The sequence below is a fragment of the Paramisgurnus dabryanus genome, chromosome 13, assembly GCF_030506205.2.
Source record: "Paramisgurnus dabryanus chromosome 13, PD_genome_1.1, whole genome shotgun sequence".
Lineage (NCBI taxonomy): Eukaryota > Metazoa > Chordata > Actinopteri > Cypriniformes > Cobitidae > Paramisgurnus > Paramisgurnus dabryanus.
The window spans coordinates 21768247-21776024 of record NC_133349.1 but is presented as its reverse complement, the minus strand read 5'-3'; the positions used below and the strand labels follow the sequence as shown (position 1 = coordinate 21776024).

General features: G+C 37.7%; 1 long non-coding RNA gene across 4 annotated transcripts; it reads right to left on the bottom strand.

The window, feature by feature from the left end:
- Window positions 1-604: 604 nt before the first annotated feature.
- LOC135743509 (uncharacterized) lies at window positions 605-7449 on the bottom strand. Of its 4 annotated transcripts, none has more exons than XR_010530529.2 (4): window positions 7301-7449; window positions 7129-7202; window positions 1963-2138; window positions 605-1834 (listed from the first exon to the last, which is right to left on the bottom strand). It is a non-coding gene; the product is annotated as an uncharacterized lncRNA (long non-coding RNA). The 4 variants fall into 4 exon arrangements; XR_010530531.1 differs by having other exon boundaries at window positions 7368-7431; XR_010530530.2 differs by having other exon boundaries at window positions 7129-7222; window positions 7301-7422.
- Window positions 7450-7778: the final 329 nt, after the last annotated feature.

Genomic DNA, 7778 nt, shown 5'->3' with positions numbered 1-7778 from the left:
ATACCAGAATAAGATCAGATACAGATACAGATCAGTCAGTTTAAATTTACGCATGCATGCATACTTATATCTGTAGTTAACTGTTGACTCCACCTTTATCTTCACAAATTATCAATTTGTTTAAAAAATTTTGTAGAATTTATTGAGACACAATCCCAGATAGCAATTGACATCTGGCCCAGATGTGACCCACATCTCCCACATTCATCTGGCTCACATACCGCGTGGAATGACGGCGATGACTCAACCTGAGTGCGCTGCCAGAAGTCAGCCATAACCGTGCCAGATATGGGCCACATTTCAGAAATGGCATGGGCCACATCAGGCCCAGATGTCAGTCACTCCACTGCCATCTGGGCCAGATGTGACCCATGCCATTTCTGAAATGTGGCCCATATCCGTCCCAGTTATGGCTGACTTCTGGCAACCGCACTCAGGTTGAGTCATTGCTGTCATTCCATGCAGTAGCGTCTTCTAAGCTGTGGCACACATCTACTCTTACTATATGCTAATTAACCTATAGTTAAGAAAAAACTAAAACTCATATAGTCAAAATTTCTTTATTAAACATTTAAAAAATCCAATACAGATAATAATTTATAAATAAACAATTATATTTGTCAAACATGTTAGTTAAATTAATATGTTATATAGTAAGATATACTGGAACCCATAGATGCATGTGCGTTGCCACAGTTACACACCTGGCCAAACTTAAAGGGTTATTTCATCCAAAATGAAAATTATGTAATTAATGACCCTCATGTCATTCCAAACCCGTAACACCTCCGTTCATCTTCGGAAACAGTTTAAGATGTTTTAGATATGTGTATACACGATCAAATATATACTGTACATCATCAAAGTAGTCCATGTGATATCAGTGGGTCAGTTAGAATGTGTTGAAGCATCGAAAATAAATTTTGGTCCAAAAATAACAGAAATTATGACTTTATTCAGCATCGTCTTCTCTTCCAGGTCTGTTGTGAACCTCGTGCACAACACTGGAGTGACGCTGCTGACATGTTATCTTGTTTGCCCAAGCTTTTTCTTGTTCCCAAGCTTTTTTTACAGTCTGAGGGAGACGCACGCTATAAACAAAACAATCTTCACAAACATGTCTGAGGATAACACGTCAGCAGCGTCACTGTGCACGCTGTTTTTATTACCTTTCTGGAAATGGACAGTATACCGTACAAACATTTTCAAAGATCTGTAGCTAAAATTGTAAAGCTTAATTTTACCCAGTAACATTAGATCAATGTAATGGTTGAAATGCTTTAGCTATGATTTGATCTAAGGCTATTTACTGGTTATTTATTTTGTTTGTTATCAGAAAAAAAACTGCTCCAGAGATACTCGGTTGTTATTGAATCTATGTGGAGGTCTACCCGAAGTTAAGTTTGGGCCATGAAAGTGATTTATGTTGTTGCCACTGAAACCATCTATATTAACACACAAACGTACAACTACCATCTCCTTACATACAAAACTCTGATATAATACTCAACATTTCTTAATAAACTTATAAAACTCACAATAGGGATAGTTCACTAATTAAAATTAAAACTGTAATTTTGCTCACCCAAAGGTTGTTCCAAACCTGTATAATTTATAACAGTCAGTAACTGAACAAATACATTTGATAGTTTGAAACATCTTGATGGTAAGTAAATGAGTTTCCATTTTTGGGTGAGCTATGCCTTTAAATCTTCTCTTTTGCCCAACGACCTTCATCTCTGTCTGTGGCAAGCTGCAACCATGTCTTAACCCAGTGCTCAATCTCTTGGTCTCAAGCAGATAGTTGCTGTTAATCTGTTTCTTCTGACTGCAGCTACGATGACAAATGTAAACAGTGAGGTAGAGAATAAGTATAAAAAAATCTAACATTTATAGGGTATACACATATTAGCTGACACCAAACATGAATAAATAACATTAGTTATTGTCAAAAAGACTTACCAATAATCAGTTTTTAGTGGTATAGTTTTCAGTGGTGTCCTGTAATGCCGCATTCTCATTGATAGCCTGTCAGACTAACTGGAGAAGTATGTAGTTTGTGAGCAGGAAGTTCAAAATTCTTCAAAACACTGTCTTTAACTGTGGTGCCTCCTCTCAAGAATAAATTGTTTTGAAATCTGTAAAATTTAATGAAAAATGAAGAAACGAGTCAAATCTCATTTTTGAGAGGAATATAGACAAACTGTGGGGGTAAAACTGATAGAGTTCCTTTGAAATACTTGGACTACTTGCACAGAGCTTTTGTGACACAGTTCTGTTTTAAAATTAAAGGGGAGCGCAGGGCAAAGCCTAATGCTTTTTGTTTTTCTCAATAATTCAAAACATACATACATACATACATATATCCTATATATTAATTACATCTTAAAGGTAAGATAACCTCACAGTTGTTTTAAATCTCAAAATGTAAGATGTTTTATAAGTAAAGTTGATTGTTTCAAATGTGACATGTATTGTGTATTCAGAAATGTATACTTTTTTCAGCAAATTTGATGGTTTACTTCCAAGATTTATTTAGTAATGATGAGGAATTTCATACTCATATAATGATAGTTAAGTGTAACTGGCTTAATTCAGTAATATATTATAAAAGTATTTGTGATTATAATAATAGCTAACTAGCTAAATTAATGTAAAATTACTAAAGTTACCGGCCCGTCATACTAGTCATTTGCTCTCAAAGTTTAGGTATACTTCACTTTCAGAGTGGGAAAGTAAAGTAACTGCATTTAGAGGCAGACAGCGCTAATTCTGTAATCTCAGTTTCACTTTTGCGTGCTCAGGGCTTTCCACACATTCACTATATTATTTAATGATATATAAATAGCATAGATTTTTTTTACACATTTTCTAAGGGTGTACCTACATTATATGAACCCTGTATGAAATGTAAAACTTTAGCTGTCACTGTAAAACACTCTGATATGTGCAGATGAGTGGGGGAGTGGGGACAATCGTACTCTGGTACGGTTCGGTCTGTTTAATTATGATAAGTAAGTGCACCCTAATATAACTTTGTGCTCGTCTGAAAGAAGATGATCATATGTATTAACATGGATTAAATCATGCAGAAATTTTCATTATTCTGTGAACTATTATTCTATTATAATAGACTATTATTTTAACCCTGGAGAATCCACGGGTCAAATTTGGCCAATGTTAATCAATGTTAAGAGAAGGGTTCTTGGGTTCTCCAGGGTTAATTTTCTATTCATCCAAAAATCCTGAAAAACACTAAAACATGAAGCAACACAACTGTTGATAATCAGAAATGTTAATTGAGCAGCAAATCAGCGTATTAGAATGATCTCTGAAGAATATTGTGACACTGAAGACTGGAGTAATGATGCTAAAATTTCAACATTAATCACAAGAATAAATTACAGTTTACAATATATTCACATTCAATCAATCAATCAACTTTTATTTCTATAGCACATTTTGCCAACAAGAACAGTCTCCAAAGTGCTGTACAGTAGCAACAATAGACAATAGGAAGGCACACAAGTACAAAATCACAATCATTTAAAATAAATAAATAAAACAAAATAATAAAAGACACAGGACCACATAACTCACGCCGTGTTAAAAGCCAAGGAATAAAAGTGGGTCTTAAGACGAGACTTAAAACATTCCACTGTGGGGGCCGCACGGACCAGAGGAGGCAGAGCGTTCCACAGTCTGGGGCCAACTACAGAGAAGGCCCTGTCCCCCCTGGATTTAAGTCTGGACTTAGGAACCACGAGCTGGAACTGGCCATTTGACCTCAGTGAACGCGCCGGTGTATAAATTTGGATGAGGTCAGTGATGTATTGAGGGGCCAGTCCACTCAACGCTTTAAAAACAAACAATAAAATCTTAAAATCGATTCGGAATCGAACAGGAAGCCAGTGCAATGAAGCGAGGATGGGGGTGATGTGTTCGCGCTTTTTAGTTCCTGTTAAAAGTCTAGCCGCAGAGTTCTGGACTAACTGCAGGCGCGAAAGTGCATTTTGAGATATTCCAGTATAAAGTGAATTGCAGTAGTCCAGACGTGAAGAAATAAAAGCATGCATGACTAGCTCAAAATGTTCCAACGTTAAAAAAGGTTTAATTTTAGATAAAAGCCGAAGATGGAAAAAACATGATTTAACGACTTTGTTAATTTGTTTATCCAGTTTAAAATCACCGTCTATAGTGACGCCAAGGCTGGTGGCTATGGGATGCACGTGATTATTGAGGGGGCCCAAATCAACCAGAGTCCTAATGGGACCAAATAACATTATCTCAGTCTTTCCCTCATTTAGAATTAAAAAATTCTGAGCTAACCAAGCCTTGACGTCACTTAAGCACTCAAGTAGGGGTGTCAGAGGAGCATGATCATTTTTAGTCAGTGGCAGGTATATTTGGCAATCGTCTGCATAAAAATGATAAGAGATACCATGTCTTTTAAAAATCACACTGAGAGGGAGAAGATATAAGGCAAAAAGAATGGGCCCAAGAATTGATCCCTGGGGGACTCCACAATTTAAAGGAGCAGTGGACGAAGTGGAGTCCCCCAGTCTAACAGTAAAACATCTCCCAGACAGGTACGACCTGAACCACTCTAGCGCTGTTCCCCTGACACCCACACAATTTTCCAAACGAGATAAAAGTATTGTGTGGTCAACTGTGTCAAAAGCAGCCGTCAGGTCTAAAAGTACTAAAACAGCAGAATCACCCGTATCAGTTATTAAAAATAAATCATTAAACACCTTTAAAAGTGCAGACTCAGTGCTATGGAAGGTTCTGTAACCTGACTGGAAAGTGTCAAAAATGCAATTTGCATCTAAAAAAGGCTGCAACTGTGCAAATACACTCTTCTCTAAAATCTTCGACAGGAATGGCAATTTAGAAATTGGCCGATAATTTGATAAAGTTGTAGGGTCAAGACCACTTTTTTTAATAAGAGGTTCAACAACAGCCTTTTTACAAAAAGATGGCACAATACCAGAAGACAAACTGCCATTTATGATTTCTCTGACATAAGGGCCAATAGTCAACCAAACCTCTTTAAAAAAGCGAGGAGGAACTGTATCAGTGGGAGAAGAGGAGGGTTTTAGTTTATTGACAGTTTCTGTTAGAAATGACAACGACACAGGCTTAAACTGATTAAAACTATCAGAGCATTGTGTCATTGTAGGAAGATGATACAGGGGGGAAGATATATTGGCTCTGATAGTAGCAACCTTGTTGTTAAAAAACTGCAGAAAGTTTTCACATGTTTCACGTGTAGCTTCCAATACAGTGGTAGGAGTGGGATTTAAAACTAGACCAATAGTTTTAAACAGAACTGCGGGCTTATCTATATTATTTAATATGATATTAGAGAGATGTTTTGTTTTTTCAACTTTAACAATATTCTGATAAGTTCTCCATCTATCTTTAAGAATTTGGTACGACACACAAAGTCCATCTTTTTTCCACCTGCGCTCTGCCTTTCTACACTCACGTCTTGCTGCACGCGTGGTGTCATTGAGCCACTTCTCTTCTTTAATTTTGGGGCGAATAGCCTTCTTAGGGGCTACAATGTCCAAAACATCAGTACAGGTGGAAGTAAAAGCTTCCATAAGTTGTTCCGTGTCTAAAGAAGAGGCTTGGCTTATTTGAGCTTGCGCTGACGTAAACAAAGAGGAGAAATCAGCTGCAGTGGAAGGCTTAATAAAACGCCCAAAACGCACGTGAATGGGCCTTTTTATATCATAGTTTACATTAAAATCAAACATGACAGGACTATGATCAGAAAATACTGCATCGCCCAAAAAGACATTATCTACAGAAAAACCATATGACAGTACAAGATCTAAAGTGTGTCCGTGCATATGAGTTGGACCAAAGACATTTTGTACCAGACTAAAGGCATGAACCAAATCCAAAAAGTCTTTAGCCATAGGCTTGGTTGGACAACAAACATGTACATTAAAATCACCAACGATTAAAATCCTGTCATAGTTAATCCTTATAGCAGCAATGAAATCAGAAAATTCTTTTATAAAGTCTTTGTTGTGTTTAGGAGGTCTATAAACGACCGCACACAACACTGGCACAGTCTGTCGTAATTCAAAACAGCTCAGTTCAAACGAGGAAAATGACGTAATCGATAAGGGTTTGTGAGATAAACAAGTCTTTAAAACAGTAGCTATACCTCCTCCACGACCAGTAGTTCTTGGAGTGTTTAAAAACGTACAGTCCAGAGGTAACAGCTCTGAAAAGGCTGTAGACTCATCAGCATTTACCCAAGTTTCAGTTACAAACAGTATATCCAGAGAATGCGATTTGAAGAAGTCTTGTAAAATGAACGTCTTATTCATCAACGATCTTGCGTTAACAAGTGCACATTTTGTTGAAGCCTGAGTATCAACAGTCGCTAGAGCTGCCCGGCTCAGCGACAAGAGGTGACCGGAGTTCACACCGCCTGCAGCTCCAAACGGAGGGCGGCGAGGGCGCAGCTTATTAAACACCTCGTGCGGTCCTACAACTGGGACCAACCAGGCACCAACAGAAGCGAATGTGCGGCGTGAGATATATCGGTGAAAGCACTCTTCATAATCCTGCGGAATATTCTCTGGGAGCCGGGTTAATCCAGGAAAAACAGCTAGCCAGCATTTGAGTTTCACTAGTCTGCCACCTCGCACTCCTCGGCGTCTACGTTTCCTAGAAACCAGTGCCGTTACCCGCCACAGGTGCGCTGGCACATCCGCCAGGTAAGAGCTACGCGGTTTGTTCGATTTCGATTTCATTGATTCAACACTCGGTCCATAACAGCTAGATTCCGCATATGAATCCACAATGTCTTTGATTTTCATCAATTCCTGACGATCATACACCAGCAGAGAGTCAATAGTCCTTGTAACAAACGTTAAAACTAACATAAAACAAATCAGAGTAAGCTGATTCAAGCGGCGAGCCAGACACACCGGCGCCATCGTGTCTTAATATGACATACATTTGATACATACATTATAAACAGCTTATTTACTTTGTGATAATGTTTCACAAAATTTCTGTTTTTACTGTATTTTTGGTCAAATAAATAATCACAAGCTTAAACTTTTGAATAGCAGTGTATAAGTTTGAGGTTTTACTTACTAGTCATATGGTTCAGAGATGTTTTCTGACAGGTCTGTTCCAACCCTACTGCTCGGCCATTAGCATGGACAAATCTACAAACATAACATTCAATCTGTCACAGAGAAAACAATATATAAAATATGCAGTGTAAGATTTACTTATTTAATATTGCTCACACAATGCTACTCACGTTTAGATGTCAACATCTTAAAATAACTGTGATAAATGTGGAAAATTTGAAAAGCAGTTTTCTACACCTGTCTGCAACTCCCTTCAGAAAATGTTGAAATCTTGAGCTTCTCTTCTATTATAGAGGGTTTTGTTCTCTGATTTCAGGAGTGACAAACATGTCTGTATTTGTATACGATAAAACATACGTACTAACGTTAGTAGCTTCAGCACTCCGTGCAATTTAACAAGGTTTAGACGTTACAGTACATCGCATATTTAGACTAAATAAATTTGCCTACTTCCAGTCATGCACTGACAACGTTAACAAAGACTTTGAAACCTCTCATCTATGTTTTCAAAAGCCCAAACGTTCATAAACAAGAGCAAAAGCTAACGCTTATAGACGGTTTCAGCAGTAACATAGCCTACATACAGTAAAGAGGCTTTTGTGGAAAACACGTAACTTCCGTTAAACTCTGCTAAGCAAAAATAACAAC